Here is a 17,125-nt window from a genome sequence, read left to right on the forward strand (position 1 = left end):
TGTTCACATAATTGAAGATGTCGAGTTTTCAGACTTGATTGCGATTTTTAGTTTGGGGTTCCCAATTCTAGCCTAGTCTCTCAATAAGGCCAAGACTACTCCTTATCCTGAATTAGTACTTTTCAGGAGCAACACTAACCATGAATCTTGGAGATTGCATGCCAGTTGTTGCATTTAAAACCTCCTTTTTAAGTACAACGATCTCATCCTTAGTCCTCCCAAAGCTAATGAACCAAAGCTGCTTCCTTTGCTTACCACTGGATTTCAGCTTCACAAGGAATTTCACTAAGTGGAGAGAAGCAGTGGGGGATGGAGATGGTGGTGAGTTACTAAGCACAGTTTGTATGTGAGGGAGATGCTGCGTTTTCTTCCCAGCTGTTATACATCAAGAAGAGACACGAATTTGTAACCCTTTCCTGGCACGCTAGTTCACAACAAAAACCAGACACTTAGTTTTGATAAAGATTTTTCTTTGAAAACATGTACACAGCCTAACACCATGAATTAATTCATATATAAATATGATTAATAAAATGTGACACTTTGTGTCTGTGTTTTGGATTATCACAAGGAAGTGTGAGAACACAAAGATATTAAACTGTTGGGATCACTGACACCCAAATGGTGCTGCTATTTGCTTCTCTCTCAAAGTAAGTCATTCTTTTCCACTGAGGTTTAGGTAAAGAAAATGCCAATCCGGAAACGGCATAGAAAAAGCCTATGGTTGGACCTGCTCTTGATCAAAGCCCAGAAATGTATTCAAATATGCCCCTATGAAGGGTTAAGAACAGGGCGCCTCCCAGGAAATGACAAATGGTTTCCACAGCCAAAGTTCTGCTCGCTACCCTGCCCCCAACATCCAGACTTCCAGACTTCAAGTAGTTAGAAAACTGTTTAGTTTGAAATGATTCCTGAGGTTTAGTTTGCCTCACAAGCCACATTCTTTTAATCCTCCTCCCCCAGCCCAGTTTAAAAAAAGAAAAAGAAAGAAGAAGGAAAAAGAAGGACATGAAGCTGACTTGGAATTCTGACGGTAGACTTAGATTAAATTGCCCATGTTGCTTACTGAGGAAAAAAAAATCTATATAAAGTATATGACCTCTGTAGCTACTAAGATGTTTGAATCCAGTTAGGCATTTGTCTTCCATTTTTACTTCTTTATATCTTGAATTCTTATGGTAGTTTTCATTTTAACAATTTAATTCCATTTTAGCCCTACCTCTGTGAAGGCATTAACTACTCTGTGAATCCTGAGGTCCCTGGATATCCCAAAAACCTTTGGATTTTTAGTGTCAACTTTTGCTATTTCTATACACAGAAGGTGAAATTTTTAACCTGCAGATGCTTGGGGTCCATCCCTAAAAATTCTCATTCAGTAAGTCTGGATTGGAGCCTATGAAAGGTTCATTGGCTTCTCCAGTGATTTTAATGTAGAGTTTGGCTTGGAAAACACTGCTACAGAGTGTATGCCTGCCCATGCACACACACATGCATGTGCACATGCAAATACATACACACACACAAATCCCACTGAATGATTACTGTTAGAGAAGAACAGTCCTGATTAAGAGTTATGTTTGTAATTCTACTGCAGAGGATAACCTATTTTTCCTGTATTTCTAAGCTCCTTGTAAAAGTGGCTAGTCAGTCCTCACTGCTCCCACTTCTTGAATCAACCCCCTCTCCTCCCAAAACTTACGTTGGACAAAATCTGGCTTTCATCATTTTCAGTCCTTTGAAAATGCTCTCACAGTTGTCAGTGACCTCTTAATCATAAAGTTCAATGTTCTTCTGTAGTACCCTGCTTCTCAAACACATTGTCAGCTTCAACACAACCATATTCACCCTCTTCACACCCCATTCCCCTTTGGATTATGGAGTTCTGTACTTCCCAGTTCTTCTATCTTTCTCAGGATCCTCATATGCTTTCTGATGAAGTCTCCAAAACCTGTCATTGGCTATTTTTTTCTTCCATCACCACAAATTTAACCACACAGCTTTTAACACCTCCTCACCAGGAGGTTCTCAGATCTACCTCTCTAATCCTAACCTCTCTCCCAAACTGCATTCCTCATCCTTTGTTACTTGTAGGACTTTTCTACCTGGCTCTTTGACTAGCACCTCCAAATGAACAAGTTCAAAAGGGAACTTATCTCTTCCCCAAAACCAGCTGCTCATCTGGTGCTTCATGACTCTGTAAATGGTAGACTTAAAGCTATATCATCTTTAACTGCTTTCTCTCACCAGCCCACATCATCCAAACAGGTATGCGCTCCATTGATTCTTCCACCTAAATATCTCTAACCCAGTTTTCTCCTTTCTGTTTCTACCATCAGACTGTAAATGCTATACAATTTCAAATAGGGAGAAGAACTTTTGAGAACTAGGATATTCAGGAGTCACTGGTGGTATAAACAGTTAATATGCTTGCATGCTGACTATAAAGCTAGTGGTCCAAATCCACTCAGATGTGCCTAGAAAGAAAGGCCCAGAAATCTACTTCCAAAAAATCAACCACTGAAAACCCTATAGAGCACCATTCTACTCTGACACAAATGCGGTCACCATGAGTTGGGGTCCACTCGTCAGCAACTGGTAGAATATTAAGAGAAAATTTCAAAAGATTCAAATGCTCAAGATGAGATTTCAACAATCCTTTAAAAACAGGTGGGATTTATACAAGAAAAAGGAGAGACGGAATGGAATCTGTTGGGGAGATCAACATGGGTAAACGTCCAGAAACAAGTACAGCATGTACAAGTACCATGAGCATTTGTTTGAATAAGGCCAAGTATGTTCATTAGTCTTCAAAGTCATTTCAAGGCAGTGAACCATGCTTCCAGGTAATCATGCCCTTGTGTAATCCTCTCCCCTTGAATCTCATATGGAATATGACTCAATTTTTATTACCAGAATGTAGTGGAAGCGAAATGCATAAGCTCCAGGGCTAGGTCAGAATAAGCCTTGCAGCTTCCATTTTGGTCTCTTAGAACACTCTCTCTGGGATTCTGCATCACCAAAGAAGTGGTCCAATTGCTATGCTAGCAATGTCACCTGTAGGTATTCCACTCAAAAGCCCCAGCTGAACCCAGCCATCCAGTCATCTCTATTAAGGTGCCAGATACGTGAACAAAGCTATCTGGGACTCTTCAGACAAAATCAACTGTCAGCTGAATCCTGAAGGACCTCAGTCAATACCAGGTGGGATGGAATAATCTCCAACTAAACCCTACTTGAACTCCTGGCCCATAGACTGAGAGGTATAATAAAGTTGTTGTTTTAAGTCTCTAAGTTTGGAGTGGCTTGTTAGGCAGCAATACGTAACCAAAACAAAAAAGCACATTTTGTTGAATAGTAGAAAATAAGAATAAATATGTATGGTAATCCCAAATTATGAAGTCTTGAAAAAGACAAGTAAATTTGCTCTTCTTGCTGTTATAGGAAATAGGGAGTTAATAAAAATTTGGGGGCAGAAGACTGATGTCCAGAACATTGTACGGAAGTCAGTTTGACAAAAGTATACAAAGATGCATAGGCTAATGGTAAGCATTTGGCATTGTGATTTAGAAGACCTAGAGTCAAAACTTGGCTGTGTGATATTTAGAAAATGATTACCTTGAGCTTCCTACCTCAAGGAATTGTTGTGATGGTTAAATGGGATAATATACATGACAATGCTTTGAAGGAAACCCTGGTGGCATAGTAGTTAAGAGCTATGGTTGCTAATCAAAAGGTTGGCAGTTTGAGTCCACCAGGACCTCCTTGGAAACCCTATAGGGCAGCTCTACTCTGTCCTATAGGGTTGCTATGGGTTGGAATCAACTTGATGACAACAGGTTTTTTGGTTTCGTGCTTTGAAAACTTATTCTAAATACTATATAAAAATAAATTATTGATAATTAGATAAAGGATAGACTAGAGGTATCTAAAGCAGCTAGAGAGTTGGGACAGCAATCTGAGTAAGAGGTGATGCATTCCTTAATTAGGATGATTGATTTGGTTTCTCTCTAGCCTTATATTCTGCCATTTTCTGCCACACAATTTCATTCTAGCCATATTAACTATGGACAGTTCCACCAACATGCCATAGCTTTTCTAAGATTTCACACCCTAATTTGTTCTGTGCCTTTTACCAGAGATTTACTTTCTCTTCTTGTCGACCATGCCACCCCTACTTATCTTTCAAGACTCCCCTATGGTTTTACCTCTCTTGTAAGCTCTTCCTTGATTTTCATAGTTTTAATTAATTGACCTCTCTTTGGTGTTCCCACTGTGTCTTGTACTCTAGAGTGGTTCCATATCACATTAAATGGCATTTTTTTGGTTTATGTATTTGTTCCTTCACTGGCACTATGCTCTGAACATCTTTGATTGCCTGGCATGTAGTAGATTTTCAATATTTTTTCAATTAGCTAGAACATTAGGGATGGCAATATATAAAAGGATTGAAACAAGAGGCACCCTTAAAGAAAAAAATTAACAGGACTCTATAATTGATAGATTTTGGAGAATGAAGAGCATGGAAGAATCAGAGGGTTCCTGGAGGTTTTAGGTGTGTATGACTAGAAACACTGATGCCACTGAAAGACGGTGAAATGATAAGGTTTTGGAATATAATGACAGAATTATGGAAAGCTTAAGTATGAATATATTCAGTTAAGAAAAGGACAAAATAGAAATATCCAGAGACGTTTGTATATATAAGGTTAAAATTGAGTTCACAGAAGAAAAGTTAACCTTTAGTTGTGCTGCCTACATTAGACTGATAATATTCAGTTACCCCTTGAGAATAAAGGTTTGATCTGAGAAATAGTGTAGGGAGAAGAGGAAACCCACCTTAAGCAATCAAGAAAAAGGAAGGAGCTATAAAGGGAAACTGAAATAGATCAGAATTAACAAGAATAACATTGGAAGTGTTACAAAAGCCAGCAGCAGACCTGTATATGCAGATGCCTACTAGTGATTAACATATGGATGTCCCACATCATCTCAAACACACCATGTCCAAAGCTAAGCTCAAATTCGTTAAGTATGCCATTACTTCTCCTTTCCCCATTTCTGTTAATAGCACTATCATCAACTCAGCCTTCCAAAGGAAATTTAGGAATCATTCTTAATTCTTCCCTTTCTCCTTAATCCTCACAGTACCTCAACAAATTCTATGATGCTACCCCTGAAATACAATTCTCATCCCCTCTTTCCTGTCCAACCCACTACCATTATGTTATTGATGCTATTTGATTGCTTTGTAACTGCCTCCAATTTCAAATTCCTATCATCCATCCTTTCCACTACCAGAATAATTTGTTTTATACACAAATCAAATCAGAGAAATGCCCTACTGAGAATCCTTCAGTGGTTCTCTTCTCCTTACAACATACACCTTCATCTTCCATGATATGGATGCTGCCTGCTTCTCCACTTGTCTTCTGATTCTTTACTATAAGCAGCCCATGCTCCGGCCATGGGAAATTATATGTAGGCATTTGAAACTCAGCATGCTTAAAAGTGAATTCATCATACTTTCAGCTCATAAATCCTTTCTTCTTCCAGGAAGAAGTAACATTCAGAAATGTTACTACCACAAGCCAGAAACCTGGTTGTTACTTGATTCCTCCCTTCTCATTAAAAAAAAAAAATCAAAACCATTGCCATTGAGTCCATTCTGACTGAAAGTGACCGTATAGAACTGCCTCATAGGGTTTCCAAGGCTGTAATCTTTATGAAAGCATACTGCCACATCTTTCTCCCATGGAGTGGCTGATGGGTTCAAACCATACGCCTTTCGGTTAACAGCTGAGCGCCTAACCGCTGTGCTATTAGGCTCATATTTTTCCCTTGTTACCACATACCTAATTCATCTAATTATTTTTATTGCCAGCGTTATCACCCCAGATCCCATCACCACTCATCTCTTATCTGGAAGATTCTCTTAAAGCTTTATCTTCTACTTACCCCTCTCCAATCCATTCTCTACACCACAGGCAGAGCTATCTAAAAACAGTTCTGGTAAGAGTTAGAGTGAGAGTTAGGGTTTATATCTGGGTTAGGTCTTCAAACTCTTCAGTGAATTCTCACTGCTATTAGGATAAAGTCTATATTCCTTAACATGCCCTTCAAGTCTATCCCAGATTTTCCTCTGAACAACAAGGAGCATGCTTCTACTGACTGAACCTCTACCTCCTATCCCCCTTCTCTTAGTGAACTTGTACCCATTCTAGTTCTCGGTTTGTCACTTACTCAGAGTCTTTGCCTGCATCCCATTGCTAGGTCAAAATCTATATCACGTACTCCCATATCATTACCATTACTAGTTGCTGTCAAGTCCGACTCATGGTGACCCGTATGTGTCAGAGTAGAACTGTGCTCCATAGGGTTTTCATGGTTGTGATCTTTCACAATCAGATTGCCAGGCTTTTCTTCTGAGGTATATCTGGGAGGATTTGCACTGCCATCTTTTTGATTAGTATCCAATCACTTAGCCATTCATGCCACCCAGGGAGTTCTAAGTATTCCCATAGCACCCTGTTTTCCTGCCAAATGGTTCATCACAGTTTATTGTGCAGACTTGTTTACTGTTCGTCTTTCCTGCTAGAATGTAAGACCATGAGGGCAGGAACTCTCTTTCCTTAGATCCCTAGTGCCCATGACAGTGCCTGAGACATAGTAAGCATAAATAAATATTTAATACATGAATGAATTAATAACTTGATTTCATCTTACCACCATACTTCTGCATATTCCTGCATTTCCTCTTAGGTGTCTACCTTAATATTCTCAGGCAGAGTTAGATATCTCGTTTTTGTTTTCCTACAAAAAGACCTCAATCATTAATCTTTTCACATTGATTTGTTTACCTCTTAAACATCCCCAGTAAGTTATAAGCAACTTGAAGGCAATTACGATCTTGAGCATCCTTGTATCTTCAGTGCCTATAATTCAATACTTATTTGCTGAATGTATGAATAAATGATTAACTTGAAAAGGAGGTAAGTTGAGTAAAGTTCTTCACATATGAAGGGAGAGGGCTATCCCAGCTCTTCAGTAATTCTAATTCTTTGTTACCATTTTTGAAAAATATTATAACTATATAAGAACCAATAATTTATTTTAAATAAAGAGGTGTAGAAAATAAAGATGTAAATGTAGTCATTTAACATTAGGGAAATACCTTAAGTTAATTGTGTCAGTTCCTTATTGTTCCCTATAGTAAATCTGTTAGCTTATTTTTATTTAAAAAAAAAACTTATGTAGTAGACGTTCCTTAATTTTCTTGGAGAAGTGAATCTAAAACATTAAAAGTCCTACAATTTTCACTCATATCATGAGTTTTTACTCTTCTTTATAAAACTTTTTTTTTTTCCTATTTATAATTCTTCTAATTATCACTGTCCTTTTCTGGCTTTACTTTCTGTAAATATTTTGGAGATGAAGCCTATAGAAAGAAAAGATTAAATTTCCAGGAACTGATGAACTGTGTTCTGTTTCAGACCTTTGCCATTGACTGGCCACAAGACGTTGATGGAACTACTTTGTCTTTCTGGAATAATAACTCCATTATGCCTCATCTAAAGTGCAGTAATCAGGTCTGTAATAATAGAACAAGTGGTCTCTAAATCCTTTCTAGTTCCCTGTGCCTGCCATGGTCTTTGATTGCTGCTGAGGCTTTATCCAGATGGTTTCTTATGCTTGAGTTTTGTATTATTTTAGACAATTACAGATGGTTCATTGATTTGTTGTATTTTCACTGGTCTTTCCCTCTCATGAGACTGTGAGATTCTGAAGGACAGGAAATATTTATCTTGATATCTTGTCTCATTAGTTGGTACTCTCAAAAGTCTATTGAGAGTAATGATATAAATTAATGTTTGAATAAATATTCAAAGGCCAACTGTACACACACAGAGACACTGCTTCTGCTCCTGTATTCTCCAGCAAAAATAATGATACCAATACCCACTTAGTAGCGTAAGTCAGAAACCTCTTATCTATATTTCGCATGTAAGTGCTCACCATGCCCTAACAATTCTAAATCCTAAAAATCTTTCATATCAGTCCCCTTCTCTTTATCTTCACTGCTCCTGCCTCGGGTTAGGTTCTCGTCGTTGCCCTGCACTATCGTGATGTCTTTCTAAGTGAATCCCCAGCCCCCATGCTCATTCCACTGCTGCTTGGTTACCTTACTAAAACATAAATCAGGCAGTATCACTCTTGTGCCTAAACTCTCCGATGGCCTGTATGGACTACATATTAAAGGAAGACTTATTAATATGGTGCACATTGCCCATCATAATTTCCTGTTTCATATTGCCAGCCTTATTTTCCACTGTCCCTTACTCATATCCTAACTTCTAACTTTGATTATATATTGACCTTCTCCAAACATACCTTCTCTTTCCTGCCTGCATTCATTCAACGAATGTTAAGTGAGTACCAGCTCTGCCTGGAACCATGTTAGGTCCTGGAGACACAGCAGTGAATAAGACAGACAAGTTTCCAGCCCTCAAGAGACTTTTCTTCTAGAACAGTGGCACTATTGACATTTGAAGTGAATAATTCTTTCTTAAGGAGCTCTGGTAACACAGTGGTTAAGTGCTCGTCTGCTAACCTAAAGGTCGGAAGTTCTAACCCACCAGCCACTCGGAGGGAAAAAGAAGTGGCAATCTGCTTCTGTAAAGATTACAGCCATGGAAACCCTATGGGGCAATTCTACTGTGTCCTACAGGGTTGCTGTGGGTAGGAACTGACTTGACTGTAGTGGGTACTTGTTTATTGCAGGGAACTGTCTTGTGCACTGTAAGATGTTTAGCAGTATCCCTGGTCTCTACCCACTAGACGTCAATAGCAGCACCCTCTAGTCATGACAGTCAAAAATGCCTCCAGATACTGCCAAATGTCATCTGGGAGCCAAAATCACCCTGGGTTTTGAGCCAGCATTCTAGAGAGAGATTGTTATAACATAAAGTATTTAAGTACAGATTATGATAAAATTCACCTGCCTTTTCACAAGTTATATCATCTTCTTAGGAAGGATTTTCCTCTCCTTTTTGCCTGATGAATTTTTCTAAGATACACTTCCAGTGTTCCTTCTCTTAGCAACCTCCTCAACTTTCCCAACCATAATCAGTCACTTTTTACTGTGATCGTCCTTATGAACTCCCCCAGACCTTGCTAACACATTGTTCAGGGCATAAATGCAAAATATCTTTGTTTTAATGAGCAAACGCATTATTTCTCAAGCTTGGTAAAGTAATCCCTCCCCATTAGTGAATTACTCCTACATTAAATTTTAGTAAACAAGGGATTTCAGTATATGCAGATTTCAGTTTGTGTACTTTTTCCCAACCCAAAGAATTTTAGTTTCAGTAGTATAAGAATTATGAGTCACTCCTGTTGGGGATAATTAGAAAAAGGGGAAACTGGGTGCTGGGAATAAAAAAGTAAAGTAGAGCAGATGGCATGGCAGTAACAGAGGTTTTGCCTTGAGGCTTTAGGAAATAAGGGAATCTGAGGGATGTAAACCAGGACCTTAAAATGGCACTCCTACAGCTGCAAGGAAGGAGGGAAGTGATATTTGTGTAAGAGGGGCCTGATGGCATGAGCTTTGGGGAGTTATCTCTGGGACTGAAGACGTAGAAGTCAGCAATTCCAAATCATGAAACCAAAAAGGCATTGCGCATTTGGATGTAGAACTAGATACAAGGAAAAATATCTTTTCATATGGATATTATCTTCAGCAAAGCAAAGCAAATTTATAGGCATCTCATTGAAATGGCGGGGAAGACCCAGAGAAATTTCTATCGAGCAAGAGATCGTAAACGGAAAGCAATTGTACCATAACCATTATTAGCAATTTAAGATGTGAAAAATGTCACTGATACTCTTTTTATTTAGCATACTGTCTTGATGGTACTATTTTAGAGAATATACAAAGAAGATTCATAAGGGCTCACATATAGTCCCTCTATAAATTTATTTTCCCCCTAAAATCTTTAGTACCTCAAACTGAAAAATCTTCTTGTCTTCAAAGTTGGGAAGGATCTGCTGTATTTGTGACAGTCTCCTGAGATTGGAACTATATCTTATCCCTCTATCTATCCCCAGCATCTCCACCTGGCATATAATAAGAACTTCATCATTGTTCGTTGAATGTGCAATTTAGAACAAGATGTGGCCAGAGGATTTTGAAAAAACCCATCCTCTTCTCTCAGATGGAGAGTCTGAGAGACAAGTAGAGATTAGGTAAAGGCTCAGTAGAAAAGTGACTTAGCTGCTGGCAATAGTCAGAAGTGAATCAGGCAGGAAAGCATGGAGATAACTAGCATTTGCTAAGCCAAACCAGACTGCCATTAGCAATGTCCTACAAGAAGGGATGCAGGTGTTGCAACAAGTACCAGAATATGGACCCTGGGGAAGCATGCTTGGAAATCCAGGCAGGCAGATCTTCAACAGTAAAAAACATGAACATAGTGGTAGGGCACCAAAGTTTCGCTGCAGGACTCAGCCTCTAGGGTGTAAGGAAATGGCAATAAAGAGAGGATTGCCAAGATCACATCTCAGGCACAGTTTCTAACATTATACTATACACAGACAGTAGTGGATTTGTTGGATGGACGGACGGACAGACGGACGGATGGATGGATGGATGAAGTGAATAAACCAGTCCTGGAGGAATCAGGCACATTATCACTACAGGAACTCAGGTGCAAGAGGATAAGATAGAAAATAGGTTTTAAGAATGAGGATATAATTTAGGTTTGGCTTCAAAAACATAAAGCCGAGGAAAAAGAACCAAGCAACAGAGTCAAATCCAATGAACAGCAGTTAGAAAATGCTGAAGCTGGAACCTCTTAAATACATCTTCTACACGGATGGTGCTTATTTCCAGAGTCTGGGGCAAGACTGGGTCTGCAGATGTGTATAAAAGGTCACAGTTATAAAAAGAGGTCTCTGTCAGAAAAATCAGCAAGAACTCACAGGCAACAAACAATATTTCTATAATTATTTTATTCAAACATTTTGCACATTCTGAAGTTCAGAATGTTGTTGTTGTTAGGTGCCATCAAGTCAGTTCCGACTCACAGCAACCCTATGCACAACAGAATGAACTGCTGCCTGGTCCTGCAGCATCCACACAATTGTTATGCTTAAGCCCATTGTTGCAGCCACTGGGTCAATCCATTTCATTGATGGTCTTCCTCTTTTTTGGTGGCCCGCTACTTTACCAAGCATGATGTCCTTCTCCAGGGACTGATCCCTCCTGACAACGTGTCTGAAGTATTTGAGATGAAGTCATGCCATCCTTGCTTCTAAGAAGTTCTGATTAGGAAGACCTATTCTCTTACTCTCTTGGGTACTTCAGAAGGAAAGTCTATTCTTTAAGACTCTGAGGTGCCATTTTTTTTTAAGTATCAAAACCTGACATAGGTACTAGAGCAAAAAGTATATATCTGTGACGTCAATATATAAATAAAATGTTTCAAAACATCATCTGGGCCTTTGCGGTATTTTGAATGAGTAATGGATTTGCAGTAAACAATGAATCTTTCTTGCCTCACATTATCTGTTTAATTACCAAGGGAATTATACTACAGTTCCTAAGAGTGGTGAACTTCAAGGTACTATAACAGGGAGATGAACTGGGGTGACACAGTGGTTAAGCCCCCAGCTACTAACCAAAAGGTTGACAGTTAGAACCCACCAGGGGCTCCACAGGAGAAAGATGTGGCAGTCTGCTTCTGTAAAGATTAGAGTCTTGGAAACCCCATGGAGCCGTTCTACTCTGTCCTATACGGTTGCTATGAGTTAGAGTCAACTTGACAACAGTGGGTTTTGGGTAACACAGAGAAATTAATTGGTCCATAGAGGAACTGAGGCTACAACCTAGATATCATTAGCACCAGGTTCTAACCACTGGGAAAATCACACTCAATTATCTTGAAGAGTTAGTGTATATCCTCCAGCACATGTTTTCCCACTGTGAAAATTATGTTACCTAAGTCATTAATACCACCTAACCCAGTGCCGTCGAGTCAGTTCCGACTCATAGCGACTATATAGGACAGAGTAGAACTCACATGCAAGTAAAATTATGTTGAAGATAATTCAAAAATGGTTGCAGTAGGATAGTGAGAAAAGACCAAATAGGATGTCAGAAGAGGCTCTGAAACTTGCTCTTGAATGCTGAGTAGCTAAAGTGACGGGAAGAAATGATGAAGTAAAAGAGCTGAACAGTTTTCAAAGGGCAACTCAAGAAAGCAAAGTATTATAATGAAATATGCAAAGACCTGGAGATAGAAAACCAAAAGGAAAGAACGGGCTCAGCATTTCTCAAGCTGAAGGAACTGAAGAAAAATTCAAGCCTCGACTTACAATTTTGATGGATTCTATGGACAAAATATTGAATGATGCAGGAAGCATCAAAAGAAGATGGAAGGAATACACAGAATCACTGTACCAAAAAGAATTGGTCGACATTCAACCATTTCAGGAGGATCAAGAACTGATGGTCCAAGAAAGAGGTCTAAGCTACACTGAAGGCACTGGTGAAAAACAAGGCTCCAGAAATTGATGGAATACCAACTGAGATGTTTCAATAAATAGATGCAGCTCTGAAGGTACTCACGCTTCTACGCTAAGAAATTTGGAAGACAGCGACCTGGCCAACTGACTGGAAGAGATCCATATTTGTACACATTCTAAAGAAAGGAGATCCAACAGAATGCAGAAATTCTCGAGCAATATCACTAATATCACGCACATGTAAAATTTTGGTGAAGATCATTCAAAAGTGGTTACAGCAGTATATTGACAAGGAACTGCCAGAAATTCAAGCCAGATTCAGAAGAGGACATGGAGCCAGGGATATCATTGCTGACATCAGATAGATCCTGGCTGAAAGCACAGAATACCAGAAAGATGTTTACCTGTGTTTTATTGACTATGCAAAGGCATTCCATTGTGTGGATGATAAGAAATTATAAATATCATTGTGAAGAATGGGAATTCCAGAACACTTAATTGTGCTCAAGAGGAATCTTTTACTCAGCCCAAGAAGTAGTTGTTTCAACTGAACAAGGGGATACTGGATGGTTTAAAGTCAGGAAGGGTGTGCGTCAGGGTTGTATCCTTTCACCATACTTATTCAATCTGTATGCGAGGAAATAATCTAAGAAACTGGACTAAATGAAGAAGAATGCAGCATCAGCATTGGAGGAAGACTCATTAACAACCTGTGTTATGCAGATGACACAACCTTGCTTGCTGAAAGTGAAGAGGACTTGAAGTACTTACTGATGAAGATCAAAGACCACAGCCTTCAGTATGGATTACACCTCATAAAGAATTCAAAAATTCTCACAACAATAAGCAACATAATGATAAATGGAGAAATGGTTGAAGTTGTCAAGGGTTTCATTTTATTTGGATCCATAATCAATGCCCATGGAAGCAATAGTGAAGAAATCAGATGACTCATTGCATTGGGCAAATCTGCTGCAAACACTCTCTTTAAAGTGTTAAAAAGCAAAGATGTCACTTTAAGGACTAAGGTGTGCCTGACCCAAATTATGGTGTTTTCAATAGCCTCATATGCATACGAAAGCTAAAGAATGAATGAGGAAGACCTAAGAAGAACTGAGGCATTTGAATTACTGTGTGGGTGAAGAATATTGAATATACCCTGGGCTGCCAAAAGAATGAACAAATCTCTGTCTTGGAAGTACAGCCAGAAAGCACATTAGAAGCAAGGCTGGCAAGACTTGAACTTACATACTATGGACAGGTTATCAGGAGGGACCAGTCCCTGGAGAAGGAAGTCATGCTTGGTAAGGTGGATGGTCAGCAAAATAAGACGAAGACTATCAAGGAGATGGATTGACATAGTGGCTGCAACAATGGACTCAAGTATAGCAATAATTGTGAGGATGGGGCAGGATCAGGAGGTGTTTTGTTCAGTTGTACACAGGGTCACTATGAGTTGAAATTGACTCAACGGCACCTAACAACAACAACAAATTCTTAAGTTATAGTGGTGTCACTGGGCCAGAGACTCCACTTTGAGAAACACTGATCTAGAGAAAACCTCTAACTTTGTTGAGACTCTGTTTCCTCCTCTGTAAAATAATAACTACTCTTCAGATTGTTGTAAAGGTTAAATATTGCAAAATATTCCGGACACATGCTAGATATTTTTTTAATTTAAACAAAAGAGAGTCAGGAGGGCAGTCTTCTGGTAACAGGTCTACCATAAGCTGGTTAGTCATATAACTTCTCTGTACATGTTTTCTCATTTATAAAATATATTAATTCATGCAACTAATACTTACTGAACACCTGTTATATATCAGGAACTTGCCAGTCATTAGGAATATGATAGAAAAACAAATCCTGATTCCATGTATTTATGATTTGGATATCTAAATTGCCTTCCAACTCTAAAATTTCGTGACTTTATAATTCATAAAATTAGATTTTTTAATATTCTTCCAACAATTTTTTCTTCATAAGCTTGACCTAGTAAAATAAAATGGGTAATGATTAGGTGACACTTGGGTGAATTGGCTAAAATACATTCACTTATTATTCAAGTAAATTTCATGTACTAGTCACCTCTGTCAATAAAAAAATTAATAATGAATGGGTTAAATACTAAACTATCAGTGAAGAAAATAGCCATTATTTACATTTAAGCTCTATAATAACCAGTCATATCATGCCAAATCAGCTTTCATTTATTGACCAAATTATTTGTTAAGCACCTATTATTCAGTAGGCACCGTGCTGGGCTCTAGGGGAGAAGCGAACACCAAAAGGTATTGTCTCTGCTACAGAAGGCTTCACATTCAAATTAAGCCAGTCAAAAAACAATAAACTCCTTTAATTGATCAATCAATCACCTTTGTGGTAGATACTAGATATTCGAAGTACAAGGCATTTTGAAAAGATGCAACTTGACCCATTATAAGACATCTGGGAAGCCTCATTTTACCTCTCTGAGCCTCAGTTTTCTCACTTGTAAAATTGGAAAAAATACATCTCCAGGGTTTAGATTAAGATTGTTGGAGGTTTAAGATAATTTATGTAAAATTCCTAACACAGTATTTAGCACAATATAAAACCCATTGCCATGGAGTCGATTCTTACCCAGAGCGACCCTATATGATATGTAGTTATGATGTCACATTAACTAACTGGAAGATTATCTTTAGAAATTGAGAATCCCAAAGGTCAAAATAAAATTTTAAACTTATTAAACAGTTCATCAGTAATACCATTAATTTAATTTGCTAGTTATTTTTTAAATGAAATGAAAAATAAATTAATATTAATTCTAAAAATGTTATCACATAGAATTGTCTTTATAATTCTTTTTCTTTTATGTAACATATAAGCCAAAAGGGTATGTATATCAATTCTACTTAATAGATGAATCAATTATCAACATTCAGAATCTCCCTTGCTGCTGAAATAAAAGTCTGCTTATTTCTTCCAGTCACTTGAAAAGAATTGAAAAATTTGAGTCCATAAAGCAAGCCAATCAAAGTTCTAATGAGCCAGAGTGGACTTTTGGAATGCATCAGCATTTTGGTGCTCTTCAGTTTAAGGATGGATTTGGAACTGGTTGAAGAAATGTAATCAGTCTCTTCTCAAAGAAAAAGGTGGACTTAATTGAGAGCTGAAATTTGTGTGCCCTAATAACCAAAAACCAAAACCCACTGCCGTCGAGTCAATTCCAACTCATGGCGACCCTATAGGACAGAGTAGAACTGCCCCATAGAGTTTCCAAGGAGCGCCTGGCAGATTTGAACTGTCGACCTTTTGGTTAGCAGCTGTGGTACTTAACCACTACACCACCAGGGTTTCCAGTACATTCTCTAAATTATGGGGCCTGGAATAGTCAATAACAAGACACCACAAAACAACTATGTCCATACAATTTGTACACGAGAATATTCAGAACTGTGCGTAAGTAAAGTAGTTGTTTATTTATATTTCTAAACCTGAAAAATGAATTAGGATTCACAAAATATGAGATAAATCAACTGTCTACACATTTTAAAGGGCACTCCTGAAAAAAAAATTGATCATTCACTACCAAGTTTTAAAAAAATCTGCAATCACTTAAACGCTCTTTGTTTCAATAACAAAAGCAAAATGAAGAAAGGGCATAATGTAGGAAATCTAAAGATGTAGAGAAACATTTCAATGGAAGACTTTATTTTTAATTAAATGGGGTTTGGTGTTAAAATTAAACATCTGCTTCAGACTGTCTTATTTTAAATATGCATAATTCTCCCCATACTAACCCTAATGTCATTCTTAAACCATACCCTAGCTCTCTCCCCACTACTGTTCTGACTAAAATTACTCTAGATCTGTTTATTTTCTTACCTCCCAATCTTCAGCTCCCTGTCAGCTGGAGTCTATTCCATCCAAACCTCTTTCACCAAGGTCACCAATTATCTCCAAGTTGCTAATTTAAGTAATCTTTCGAGCCTTTATTTGACCTCTCAGAAAAAGCATCTAAATTTTCAGCACCCAAAAACCTATGCCCTGTCTTCCAAACAATCTAGTCCCTTGCCTTCATGATGAACAGAATATGATTTCTCCTCCATTCAATGTGGTTGTTCTTTCTCATTCACCTTGATAGTTTCCTCTTCTGTCTACTCCTTAAATCCTAGGGCTCTTTAGGGTTTCCTCCTACATTTTATAATTGTCTACTTCCATGCACACATACAACCTGGGGGATTTCAACCAATCCCACGACATCAGTAATCTGATTACTCCTTTATCCCTAACTTAGGCAAAATATATGTTTTGGGCTTTTTGTGACTCTAACTTCTAATTTTTGGCAAGACCTATCAACTTGGATGGTCCACAACTACCCAGAACTGAGCATGCCCAGAACTGACCTCTTTATCTTCCCTTCTGCCACTCAAAACTTCTCCTCCTCAAACATTCCCCAATTCAGTGGATAAGACCTCCATCCAGCCAGTTGCCAAAGCCAGAAACCTGGTAGCAGTCCTCAAGTTCTCCCTCTCCTTCACTCCCCACAACCAAACATCAGAATCTTCTTCTCCTACCTTCAAAATATTCCTAAAGCCCGTCAACTTCTCTTGAACTT

Source organism: Loxodonta africana, chromosome 8, assembly GCF_030014295.1.
Source record: "Loxodonta africana isolate mLoxAfr1 chromosome 8, mLoxAfr1.hap2, whole genome shotgun sequence".
Taxonomy (NCBI): Eukaryota; Metazoa; Chordata; class Mammalia; order Proboscidea; family Elephantidae; genus Loxodonta; species Loxodonta africana.